This window comes from Anolis carolinensis, chromosome 6, assembly GCF_035594765.1.
Source record: "Anolis carolinensis isolate JA03-04 chromosome 6, rAnoCar3.1.pri, whole genome shotgun sequence".
NCBI classification, from domain to species: domain Eukaryota; kingdom Metazoa; phylum Chordata; class Lepidosauria; order Squamata; family Dactyloidae; genus Anolis; species Anolis carolinensis.
The window spans coordinates 93,153,936-93,167,825 of NC_085846.1; the positions used below are offsets into that span (position 1 = coordinate 93,153,936).

The following is a 13,890-nucleotide window of genomic DNA, read 5'->3' on the forward strand; positions in this document are numbered from 1 at the left end:
ACATGTCCAGTCTTCCTGGTTTTCCATTTTCATCTTCCCAGCCATCAGCCCTGTGCATGCTCACATCTCACTGGGCTGGTTTGTGTTAAGGAGAGATTCTCATTTCACATTTGTTTTCTAAAGAATATTTTTATTTCTGCAAACTCAGCTCAAAGAATGATGGTTTGAGGATGATGCTGTTTTGGTTACAAAAAGATAAATTCTCAGAGACTGAACTTTGTGTGAAATAAAAGTGAAAGAGAATTTAGCAAAGATGCATCTACATTTTATACTTCTTAGAAAAGAGGAAACAACCTCCACCCAAAATTGTTGTTTTATTAAGTACTTGAATCATTACAAAATATAACGTCAAGAAATTTCCATCCTGAATTAAGAGCTCTTTGTCTGAAAATGTTAAATATCTAAATTGAAAATCCCAGAATCCCAAAGGAAGAATCCATTATTGTTAAAATGGAATCATAGTGTTATAATTATATGTACAGTAGAGTCTCACTTATCCAACATAAACGGGCCGGCAGAACGTTGGATAAGCGAATATGTTGGATAATAAGGAGAGATTAAGAAAAAGTCTATTAAACATCAAAATAGGTTATGATTTTACAAATTAAGCATCAAAACATCATGTTATACAACAAATTTGACAGAAAAAGTAATTCATTACACATTAATGCTATGTAGTAATTACTGTATTTATGAATTTAGCACCAAAATATCACAATGCCTCGAAAATATTGACTACAAAAATGTGTTGGATAATCCAGAACGTTGGATAAGTGAGTGTTGGATAAGTGAGACTCTACTGTATTTTCTTCTTTTCTTCGTTCCTGTCAGTTCTAATGCCTGAGAGCCTTCATTAGTTTTGCATAGCATAAAACTCATATCCTCCAACTATCTCAATTAATATTCAGGCATCCCACTTTTTCACTTTTTACAAATGTCCCAGTTTCTCTCTCCTCTTCCCACTTTTTTTTTCCTCTTTGTCTTCAGCTTACTTCAGTGACTACAAAGTGAATTCGGTACTGTTCCATTATCCAGGCAGAAGCCAAAAGGGATTTAGAGAGAGAAGAGTGGTCCATTTTGTAGGGGTGGAGGGTGGGTTGAAGGAGCAAAACCATTTTCCCCTGTTTTCCTGTTATTCCCCCCACCTATGTTGCCGCCATTGAAACAACCATTGTTTATTATTTGGAAAATTTGGGGGGATAACGAGTGAAACCCCCCCCCCCCCACATAAAATGGACTATCCTTCTCTGTCTAGGTCCCCTTTTGGAGTCCACCCAGATAATGGAACAGCACAGTGAATTCTAAGTATTCAATTAATTTGCACTCAATTAACAGCGAGGTTCCAAGAAGAGAAGAGGGCAGGATCTTGCCCCTCTTTGTAGACTCAGGCAAAAGCAAACTGCTGCAGCCTCTCCTAACCTTTGTGCTCCTCCTGATTCATAATCTTTGCCATCTTGACCACACTCAAAAATACATCAGTTTTCATCTGTGATATACTGGAGGGCATGAAATATCTTCATGTGGCTGTGTAGATCTAGTTTATGGTGCCAAAATTGCAATAGCAAGCACAATGAAGCATACATGTACATCCAGCATGAAATGATATACTATAGCACATGTAATTCCCCTTCTGCAGCCTGAACTGAATGTAGCCATTCCATTTGGGACTAAATTGTCCAGCCACTTCCATAGGCAAATTTAGGTCCCATCTATGTAGATCCCACATAATCCAGTTTCTGGTTCCATATTATCTGCTTTGAGCTGAATTATATGGCAGTATAGACTCATATAATCCACTTCAAAGTAAATAATCTGTCTTCAGAAACTGGATTATATGACACTATAGATCCAGCCTTAGATGCATATAAGATACCAACAGGATTTTGCCACTGCCTGTTACATTATCATAAAATTATCATAAAACATTATCATAAAATCATCAATCTACTTTGACTGCTTTGTGAGAAAGATGATTTATAAATAAGTGTACAAATGAATGTGAAACGAGCATCCCAAACTGAGGAAGAGGTGTAAAATGCTTCTAATATTGTTCTGTGACTCCCAATCGCAAAATAATAAAACTTAATTTATAACCTGCATACTCTCCCCGAAGGGCCTCAGTAAGAAGTACTGTATTACTCAAAAGAAGTAATGAAGGACAAAATAAGGTTTAGGAATAATTTTCTTTTCTTGCCCATTTTTGCATCATATTAGTTTTGGAAACCCTGAGGGTTCTGTGAAACAAAGTTTGAAAAATGCTGATTTGGAACAATAAACTGGGAGTGGTAATAAAGCCCCCTCTCAGTCTCAATTAACTTTAAAAAAATCAATTGTACCTAAAGCATGGAAAGTACCACAATTTCTCACCAAATAGAGGCACACCTGCCATTTTGCAGTTAACTACAATGATATCAAGTTCTAAAGTGCCAGGTGTTGGAGCAATGCTGTTAGTCATAAATGCTAAAAATGTTCAAGGACTAGCTACCACAGATTAAAATGTTTGCTCGAGAGGGCTGTGTTCCAGGTTGTGTCTTTGCACATCTATATGTAAACCCTTTGAAAGCCCGCATTTGATTTATATGAATAAGCTGAGCTGAGATCAAATTACTCTTCATGATGCATTCTTCGCACTGATTTTAGTAATGTAACTCTGCGGGGGGGGGGGGGGGGGGAACGACCCAAGAATAAAAAGAGGGAAACAATACCAAACCAAAAAAACACTAAAATCACTCTTATTCTATCAACTGCCTAAAGGAGCAATAGGGTGGTTAGTGGATTTACTAAATAGGTTAAATCCTGTTGCAAATTACAGCAGCTGGAAAACCCGCTATCTGAATTTATTGTCTCTTTCTCACCTTGTATATTGTACTAGCTGTGCCCGGCCACGCGTTGCTGTGGCGAAGTCTGGTGGTATGGGAAATAAAGTATTAAGGAATTGGTGGTAGTTAAGGTCAAGGATAAAGGTTTTCCCCAGACATTAAGTCCAGTCGTGTCTTACTCTGGAGGTTGGTGCTCATCTCCATTTCTAAGCCGAAGAGCCGGCGTTGTCCGTAGACTCCTCCAAGGTCATGTGGGATGACTACATGGAGCGGCGTTACCTTCCCGCCGGAGCAGTACCTATTGATGCACTCACATTTCCATGTTTTTGAACTTCTGGGTTGGCAGAAGCTGGAGCTAACAGTGGAGGCTCTCTCCGCTCCCCCAATTCAAACCTGTGGCCTTTCGGTCCAGAAGTTCAGCAGCTCAGCGCTTTAACACACTGTGCCATCAGGGGATATTATTTCCTAAAGGTTGTGAATATACAATATTTCTGATTTTTTTTGTTTGTTTGTTGGAGGCAAGTATGAATGCTGCAATTAGGCAAAATGATTAGGATGTAATGGCCTTGCAGCTTTAAAGCCTGGCTGTTTCCTCCCTGAGTGAATTTTTTGTTGGGAGGTGTTAGCTGGCCCTGATTGTTTCCTGTCTGGAATACCCTTGTTTTCAGAGTGGTGTTGTTTGCGATATTTTATGTGCTTCTTCTGTCTGTGGCCCTGAGAAAACAGAGGATTTGCCAGACTTTGATGATGGGAATACTTTGTTGGGAGGTGTTAGCTGGCCCTGATTGTTTTCTGTGTGGAATTCCCCTGTTTATTTACTGTCCTGGTTTTAGAGATTATATTGTTCTGCATTATTCTATCCCAGTAATTATTTCATATTAAAGAAGAATCTCACGTATCCAACATTCGCTTATACAATGTTCTGGATTATCCAACGCAGTCTGCCTTTTCATAATCAATGTTTTTGTAGTCAGTGTTTTAAATTCATTGTGATATTTTAGTGGTAAATTTGTAAATACAGTACAGTAGAGTCTCACTTATCCAACATAAACGGGCCGGCAGAACGTTGGATAAGCGAATATGTTGGATAATGAGGAATTAAGGATAACCCTATTAAACATCAAATTAAGTTATGATTTTACAAATTAAGCACCAAAACATCATGTTAGACAACAAATTTATCAGAAAAGTAGTTCAGTACAGAGTAATGCGATATAGTAATTACTGTATTTATGAATTTAGCACCAAAATATCACGATATATTGAAAGCATTGACTACAAAAATGTGTTGGATAATCCAGAACGTTGGATAAGCGAGTGTTGGATAAGTGAGACTCTACTGTAAATACTACATAGCATTACTGCGCATGGAACTACTTTTTCTGTCAAATTTGTTGTATAATATGATGTTTTGGTGCTTAATTTGTATAACGATTACCTAATTTGATGTTTAATTGGCTTTTCCTGAATCCCGTCTTATTATCCAACATATTCACTTATCCTGCCGGCCTGTTTACGTTGGATAAGTGAGACTCTACTGTATATTTCTAATCTTATATTATCTGCTCAGAACTGGATTATCTGAGGCCCCTTCTTCACAGCTGTATAAAATGCACACTGAAGTGGATTATATGGTAGTGCGGAGTCAAGATAATCCAGTGCAAAGCAGATAATATAAGATTATAAATGGGTTATATAGCTGTGTAGAAGGGCCTTGAGTCTACACTGCCATATAATCCAGTGCAAATTAGATAATCTGTGGAAGAAGCCTAAGTGAGGCCTAAATCTGCCTGTCCCCTAACTGAATCCTGGCTGTCCCTTGGTTGCTAGGCAACCAAGTGGGCAGAGATTAGCCCTCTAAACTAGCAGCAATTGGATAAAAAAATTTATTGCTCTCCCTCTAATTAGGACTTTATTTTTCTTTTCTTTTTGTTGTATCAACCTTGAGGCGTGGATGATGGGTTGTGTTGTCAAATTTTGAGGTTGGGGGGCCTGTACTTTTGTTGTTTTGTGAATTGCCGTGATGCCATCGCTCTTTTATATATATAGATTGTGGTCAATAAACAGCTGGTAGATTTTTAGCTAAACATCTTGACTGGCTGCCAAAATATTGTAATGAAGACAGTTGTTATCATGTTATTACAAAGACCAATAGCAGGGACACCAAACTGAGTGTCTATTGCGGAACTACAGTAGAGTCTCACTTATCCAACACTCGCTTATCCAACGTTCTGGATTATCCAACGCATTTTTGTAGTCAATGTTTTCAATATATCGTGATATTTTGAAAATATGCTAAATTCATAATTACTACATAGCATTACTGTGTATTGAACTACCTTTTCTGCCAAATTTGTTGTCTAACATGATGTTTTGGTGCTTCATTTGTAAAATCATTATCTAATTTGATGTTTGATAGGCTTTTCCTTAATGTCTCCTTATTATCCAACATATTTGCTTATCCAACATTCTGCCGGCCCGTTTATGTTGGATAAGTGAGACTCTACTGTATATATTGAAGGATAATTCGCACCATGCTTAGGAAATATATTATTTTTGATACTAGGTGAGGTTTCCCCATGAAAACCTTCCTTTTACCACCAATCCATGACAAGAGAATTATGCAAAAATGATAGAAAAATATTTCTTACAAGGAGGTGGCAAATTTGATTCCTCCATTTTAGGCATTGCAGATTGGAGAGGGATTTTCCCCTCTCTGTTTGATGAAAAAGCAAACTATACAAAAATTAAATTTAGCTTACACGCATTCTGTTTGATCTGCTCACCCATCACATTCTGATTAACAAGCACGCCAAACTACACTGCCACATAAAATCCATACTATCTGCTTTGAGCTGGATTATATCGCTGTGTTGATCCAGCCAAGGAGAACTTCTTAGGTGGTGATGGTAAAAATGTGGAAGAAGCATCTCCCGCAAATGGAAAAAGCTTGGTCTAGAGTTTTGCTAATGGAGAAAGCCAAGAAGACTTTCCCCCTTTTTCTTCCCACACATTCTGGTTAAGAAAAACGTTTGAAATGATCAATATCAAAAGCATGTATTATTTCAGTGGCATGAGATTTCCCAGAAAACTTTGCTTGCCTTGGATCAGCAATCGCTAATGAAACGACAGCATTAGCAACCTGTAATCTCTGATTTTCCTCAGGAGGCCTCAAAATTTCCATTTATTTGTTTGTTTATTGCAGTTCTGCACAGCCGGATATCTGGAGATCCCTATGTCCCCAGTCAACTCTGTGTTGGCTGTGCCCAGCATAGAAGAACCTGTGTAGGTACAGAACATGAATTGTGTAAGAGCTTGCAAATGCAAAGGAATCGAGTTTTGTTGTTGAGCCGGCATTGTCCGTAGACACCTCCAAGGTCATGTGGCCGGCATGACTGCATGGAGCGCTGTTACCTTGCTACCAGAGCAGAACCTATTGATCTACTCACATTTGCATGTTTTCGAACTGCGGGGTTGGAAGAAGCTGGAGCTAACAGCAGGAGCTCACTCAGGTCCCCGGATTTGAACTACTGACCTTTTGGTCAGCAAGTTCAGTGGCTCAGCAGTTTAACCCACTGCGTCACCGGGGGATCCCCAAACTTTACTCCCATGGCATCTTTAAGAGTAACAGAAATTTTAGTATGCTCTTTGATGAATTACAGTCCACTTTCTCACATGCAAAAAGTCATCCTAAAACATCAGGTACAGAATATAAATACAGGCTGGAACTACACCACCATATACAGTAATACAGTTTGGAACTGCATTATATGGTCAGTGTAGACCAGGCATGGGCAAACTTCGGCCCTCCAGGTGTTTTGGACTTCAACGGGCCGAAGTTTGCCCATGTTTGGTGTAGACCCATATGATGCAATTTAACTGCACTGAACTTCATTATATGGGTCTGCACTGACCATATAATGCAGTTCCAAACTGCTATTATAGCAATATAGATGCAACCAAAGTATGCATAGACTAATACATTAAAATGAGAGTATTTCTTCCAAACAAAATGCAAGTGAAGTGTTGGCACAACCTGGCAGTTGACAAATGAACTAGTCCACCAATTTTATTCTAGGCTCAAATATGAAGTGTCGCCTGCATACAAGCTCAGTTACAAATAGTATTCACGTGCCCTTTCGTGCTAAATAGTTCCACTTTATATCTGCCACTCCTATAGAATCCTCGAATTTATCATTTCAGGAAGAGTATTTAGGATTCTCAGCCAAAGATCACTAGGGTCTCACCAAACTTAGCACATGCAAAATGGAACCTTTGTTTCTATTATCTGAAAACCTGAGCCTGAATTCTAATCTCTAAAGAGCATAATAGTATACTTTTAACTCTTGTAAAAAGTGGCCTTAAAGATAAAATATTGGCAGTCATTAATAAACGATATATTATGTTTCCGTCAGATCCTCCGCCAGTACTAGATTGCGACAGATAGACTGTCCTGGATTCTCATTTTGTTAAAAAGGGCAGTGTTTTGCCAACAATTTCAGGAGTTAGAACTGTGTGACAAATATGGTCCAATCAATTTTAATATATGTATTTTAATGGTATTATATTTTATCTGTGTGTTTTAATTCTGTTTTCTGCCTTGAGCCATGAGGAGAGGCAGTATCAAATTAATAATAATAATAATAATAATAATAATAATAATAATAATAATAATAATAATAAACAGGAAGTAACTGGAAAAGCTTACGCAATATGAGGATTTAAAGATCAAGCTGCAAAGACTCTGGCACAAGCCAGTAAAGATGGTCCCAGTGGTGATCGGCACACTGGGTGCGGTGCCTAAAGACCCTGGTCAGCAGATAAAAACAATTGGCGCTAACAAAATTACCATCTGCCAGATCGCCGACGTGTGATCCAATACAATAGCCAGCATAGTGATCTTGTTTGCTGTGTACTAATCTTGTTGTGTATCAAATAATAATAATAGTAATAATTGATGTATATGCTCATACCAAATTGGTTTTAGGGTGGAATTCAGATTTGAAAACCATTTTTATGAGTAGCGTGGGACGATAATGGAATTGTTAACTTAAATCAGGTACTTGGAGTTGACAAGGAGTTTTCAAGGAGTTGACAGGAGTTTTGCATTTTTCAACTTTGTAAGAGCAGGAGATCCCGGTGGTGCAGCGGGTTAAACCGCTGAGCTGTTGAACTTGCTGACCTAAAGGTCAGCAGTTCGAATCTGAGGAGTGGGATATCCCGCTGTTAGCCCCAGCTTCTGCCAAGTTAGCAGTTCGAAAACATGCAAATGTGAGTAGATAAATAGGTACTGCTCCAGCGGGAAGGTAACTGTACTCCATGCAGTCATGCCGGCCACATGACCTTGGAGATGTCTACAGACAACGCTGGCTTTTTGACACCAACCCTCAGAGTTGGACACGATTAGACTTAATGTCAGGGAAAAACCTTTACCTTTACTAAGAGCAGTTTAAACTACCCCAGTTGGCAAAAGGGCAATATCTGCAACTGAAACATAAATTACAACTTAGATTTGACCCTGCAGATTTAAGTGTATCCAAGATTCCCTTAATATTAGAGACATTAATGAGGCCAATCAAGTAGCCAAACTGTCTATCTAGCTTATCTGTAAATAAACTGACATGCAATTTTATAGCAAGAATGGAATAGAGAATTAGAATATTCTGTTCTGACTAATCAATGGCCATCAATTTTAGCATCTATAACTAGTATGGCTATAAATCTCCAATAATGTCTTATACAGCAAAATTGGTCTTTTGGATAGTTAGAATATCTTTTCAAGGATCAGTAAACTGTTTGAGTTGTAATCATGCTTCCTTAATGCATATGTTTTGAAGTTGGCCAGTAGTAGAAACTATCAGTAGATTATCAGTAGAAAATGATAATTGAAGTAAATTTTATTTTGGAAAGGTTTTTTAAAATATTTTTTGCTTGCATGCTATTTTTATTATTTGCCTATCCCTTGGAAATTAACAAATAACCCATGGAAGTATGTATTGTGTACCCCTTCGACTGCTAAAAGATGGATATATTGCTACTGTAAAAGTTTTTCCCCCTTTCCAATGTGATTTAATAGATAGAAGCTCTATCTATTATTAAGATAGAACACTTACAAAATTTGAAATAATGATGTATAGACAAAATTTACAAAATGACTTATGTTTGGAGATTTGATAAGTTTTATAGAAACCTGTGGCGAATGTGGCTATTTTTCATCCATATCTGTTTTTATTTCCCTGCTTTTGTTACATTGGAACATTATTATATGTAGCTGAAATTCCTTTTTGAATATAAATAACATTTTTTAAAAAAAACTGGATGGGTTAATATATACTAAATCCTTAAGACATATGTTATCTTCATCCAAGGGAAAGTTGATTGATGTTAATGGAGTTGGAGGTATATTGCCACAGAGATGAAAGATGATGCTATAGTCACAGGAATGCAGATGGAATGGTTTACATGTGGAAAACACACCTTCCTGTGCTCACAATGAACCTCTTTTTGTTTGGCAGGTTGGCCAAAAGATTCTTAACTGCTATTATTAAACAGGATTTAAGTCACGGGGACTTCCGAGAGCACTGCTGCCTGCCCTTTGCATGCTGATTTCACTTCCAAGTACAGCATTAGCAAAACGGTTTACAGTGGGGGCACTGTATGTGTTTACATTTATATTTATCTATTTATCTATTTTCAGTAGGTAACAAACAACTGTTAAAATGGGATTGGAAGACTAAGAATGAGCACAAAGGTAAGCAGAGGAAGATGCCTCACTGTTTGGAAAACAACACAAAGGGAAATAGTAGAAAATTCCTTGTTGTTTGGAAATGCATTTTTTGCCTAAATTGAGAGTTTGCTTTTTGTACAACTGCCCCCCACCCCACCCCCCATCGTAACCAACGGCCAGGTTGGTTGGAGATTATGGGGGTTGTGGACCAAAAAATAGATTTTGCAAATTCTACGTTGTGATATATATTATTACATTTCTTATATGGTGATGAATACATGTATTGACATTTCATTTAGTTGCTGTTTTCCCCTCAAAGTAGGACCCCAAGAAAATCAATTTTAAAAACTTAATGAAATTTTTAAATTATTAAAAACCACCACATTAATCATTATATAATATCATTTAAGAGGCATGGGAGCCCCCAGTGGTGCAGTGGATTAAACCGTTGTGCCGGTAGGACTGATGACTTGAAGGTTGAGTTGCTGACCTGAAGGTTGCCAGTTCAAATCCAACCCGGGGAGAGCGTGGATGAGCTCCCTCTAGCAGCTCCAGCTCCATGCAGGGACATGAGAGAAGCCACCCACAAGGATGGTGAAAACATCAAAAACATCTGGGCGTCCCCTGGGCAACGTCCTTGCAGACGGCCAATTCTCTCACACCAGAAGCGACTTGCAGTTCTGAAGTCGCTCCTGACATGAAAAAAAAATGTAAGAGGCATGCAAACGTTTGTACACATCTCAATATGAAGCTTCCCTACATTAAACAAAACAGCCCACTTAAACAAAAAGATCTTAACTTACAAATAAAGATAGAATTGCATAAAATGAACTTATAGTAACAACACTGTTGGAAATTAAATCCATAAAATGTTCAGCCCTTGCTGCCTAAAGAAACAGCTGTGGATCGGGGCAGGAGGCAAACTGCGTTGGTTAAACCAGAATGTTGGATAAGCGAATGTTGGATAAGTGAGACTCCACTGTATAAATATGTGAAAGAGTGTCATAAGGAAGAGGGAGCAGCCTTGTATTTTTGCTGCCCTTGAAACTAGGACTTGAAGTAATGGGTTCAAATTACAGGAAAAGAGATTCTACCTGAACATTAGGAAGAACTTCCTGACGGTAAGAGCTGTTCAACAGTGGAACTCTCTGCCTCGGAGTGTGGCAGAAGCTCCTTCCTTGGAAACCATTAAACAGATGGATGGCCATCTGTCAGGGATACTTTGTGCTTTTCCTGCATGGCAGTGGGTTGGACTAGAGGGCCCATGTGGTCTCTTCCAACACTATGATTCTGTGATTCTAACTAGCTGGAGAGATGCCATTGAGATCTCATAAGCATGGTTTGAAGATTATGGACTCCCCATGTTTTGCCTCCTCTTCCAAGAGACTACATTAACAAGTTGCTGCCCATTAATTGTTACATGAATATCAAAAGAAATTACTAGCAGCTTAAAGGATGCAATCTTTCTCGTTGTCTAAGACTTCCCTTGTTTTTCCAAACTGGCAACTATTCCAAGTATGAAAACATCAGGAATAATTTCACAACATTCAAATTAATTAGTTAATTTAATCTGTTGATTAAATACCAGAACATTTTTCAAAAGATCATTCCACAGATGGGGCACTGCTACTAAAAATCATTTCCCCACCAGTTGCAACCCAGCTCATCTCATTCAGCAGGAACATCTGAAAGAAGATAATCCAGATGTCTAGGTAAGTAAATAGTGTTACTTTTCTTGAACAGTAAGGGGCAACATCATTGCACAAAGTATACAAAGGGATACCAACTTTGAGAATGAAATTGGTGGCATAAGCCTTGATAGATGTAGGGTGTATCTATGCTATAGAATTAATTAGTTTCGCAGCACTTTAACTGCCATAGTTCAATGATATGGAATCCTGGGGTTAATAGATTGATAAAGCACCAGCACACTTTGGCAGAGCTTAATTTTGTTCTCTCATTCTCTATGGTTCTATAGGAACCCTTTGCATAACAAAGAAGAGGAGGAAGAGTTGTTATAGAAGGGTTCTTTTTGCACTTTAGAAACTGAGGGAATTATTATTGTTGTTGTTGCTGTTGTTGTTGTAATACACAGCAAACAAGATAGATATGATGGATTTTGTATCACAAAATCACAAGTCAAACACTTCCCAAGTGTCTAGGACTGTGTGATGTATTTTCGGATGATGCGCGCAAATCATCAGATTATTATTATTATTATTATTATTATTATTATTATTATTATTATTATTATTATTATTATTATTATTATTATTAAATGTACAAAGGCAAAATTATAACTATTACTATACGACAATCCATTTGGCCCTCTGTATCCACTGATTCCAGTGGTTCCCAACCTTTGGGCCTCCAGGTGTTTTGGACTTCCAACTCTCAGAAATCCCAGCCAGCTTACCAGCTGTTGGGAACTTTGGGAGCTGAAGTCCAAAATACCTGGAGGCCCAAAGGTTGGGAATCATTGGATTAAGCCATCTATGACTTGAAGATAATTTTAAAAAACCAAACAAAAGCAAACCATGATTCTGCCTGTTTATATAACAGACATAGTTTATGCCATTGTATACAACAAAACTTGAGCATCCATATTGTGCTATGGGAAGGGTCCTGGAACCATACCCCAGAGACTACCAAAAGCCCACTGTAGAATCATTACTTTATTTTTTTTAATTAAGATAAAATATTCAGAAGATGATTAAAATCCCAAAACTTAAACCAACCTTACCTTTTGATAGAAGGGATACAATTTATGCCATTTGAACATCCCCAGATTTTGCCATCTAGGTTGGGTCCTAGAATGAAACCCTAGTGTATGCCAAAATCTCTCTGTGAAATAATTACTTTAAAAAAAACTTTAAGATAAAATATTCAAAATATAATCCCAAAAACTAATCCTGATTTTGCCTTTTTATATGAAGGATACCGTTTATGCCATTGTATATAATGAAATGGGAGCATCCACAGATTTTACTATCCATGGGCAGTCCTGGAATCAAACCAGTCTATACCAAAAGCTTACTATAAAATTACTCTCTCTCTCTCTCTCTCTCTCTCTCTATATATATATATATATATATATACACACACACACACACACACACACACACACACACACAATAATAACAATAATCCCAAAAGGCAACCCTGCGGTTGCTGTGAGTTTTCCAGCCTGTATGGCCATGTTCCAGAAGCATTCTTCCCTGACATTTCGCCCACATCCATGGCAGGCATCCTCCGAAGTTGTGAGGTCTATTGGAAACTAGTCAAGTGGGGTTTATATATCTGTGGAATGTTTGGGGAGAAGGGGAGAAAAAGAACTCTTGTCTGTTTGAGGCAGGTGTGAATGTTTACTTGGTTGCCTTGATTAGCATTGAATAGCCTTTTAGTTTCAAGGTCTGGCTGTTTACTGCCTGGGAGAATCCTTTGATGGGAGATGTTAGCTGGCCCTGATTATTTCTTGTCTGGAATTCCCCTGTTTACAGAGTGTTGTTCTTTATTTACTGTCCTGATTTTAGAGTTTTTAAAATACTGGTAGTCAGATTTTGTTCATTTTCATGGTTTTCTCCTTTCTGTTGAAATTGTCCACATGCTTGTGGATTTCAATGGCTTCTCTGTGTCGTCTGACATGGTGGTTGTTAGAGTGGACCAGCATTTCTGTGTTCTCATGAATATCAACACTATCTGGTTACCAGTATTTTAAAAATCTAAAATCAGGACAGTGAATAACAGAGGAATTCCAGACATGAATCAATCAGGGCCAGCAACACCTCCCAACAAAGGATTCCCCCAGGCAGTAAACAGCCAGGCCTTGAAACTGAAAGGCTAATCAATGCTAATCAAAGTGATTAATTGCAACACTTGCCTCCAACAGACAAGGGTTCTTTCGCCCATCCTGGACCTTCCACAGATATATAAACCTCCCTTGCCAAGTTTCCAATATACCGCACAGCCTCTGAGGATGCCTGCCATGTATGTGGGCGAAATGTCAGGGAAGAATGCTTCTGGAACATGGCCATATAGCCCGGAAAACTCACAGCAACCCAGTGATTCTGGCCATGAAAGCCTTCAACAACACATTGTATTACTATTATTATTATTATTATTATTATTATTATTGACACAAAAACAGAGTATGACACAGCAAACAAGATATATATGCTGGATTTCGTATTACAGAATCACAAGCTAAACACTTCCCAAGCATTTAGGACTGTGTGATGTATTTTTGGATGATGTGCGCAGATCCCAGTAAGGTGGCCTTTTGCAGTTGACAGGTGTTATTATTTTTATTATTGACACAAAGACAGAGAATGACACAGCAAACGA

General features: G+C 38.1%; 1 long non-coding RNA gene across 1 annotated transcript in view; it reads left to right on the plus strand.

Annotated features, from left to right (window-relative positions):
* LOC107982979 (uncharacterized) overlaps positions 1 to 11,388 on the plus strand; it is a 48,889-nt gene extending 37,501 nt beyond the window's left edge. Inside the window, exons 3-4 of the long non-coding RNA XR_009999834.1 lie at positions 6,025 to 6,104; positions 9,517 to 11,388. This is a non-coding gene — a long non-coding RNA (uncharacterized LOC107982979). The remainder of the gene's footprint in view (positions 1 to 6,024; positions 6,105 to 9,516) is intronic.
* The last annotated feature ends 2,502 nt before the right edge of the window (positions 11,389 to 13,890 follow it).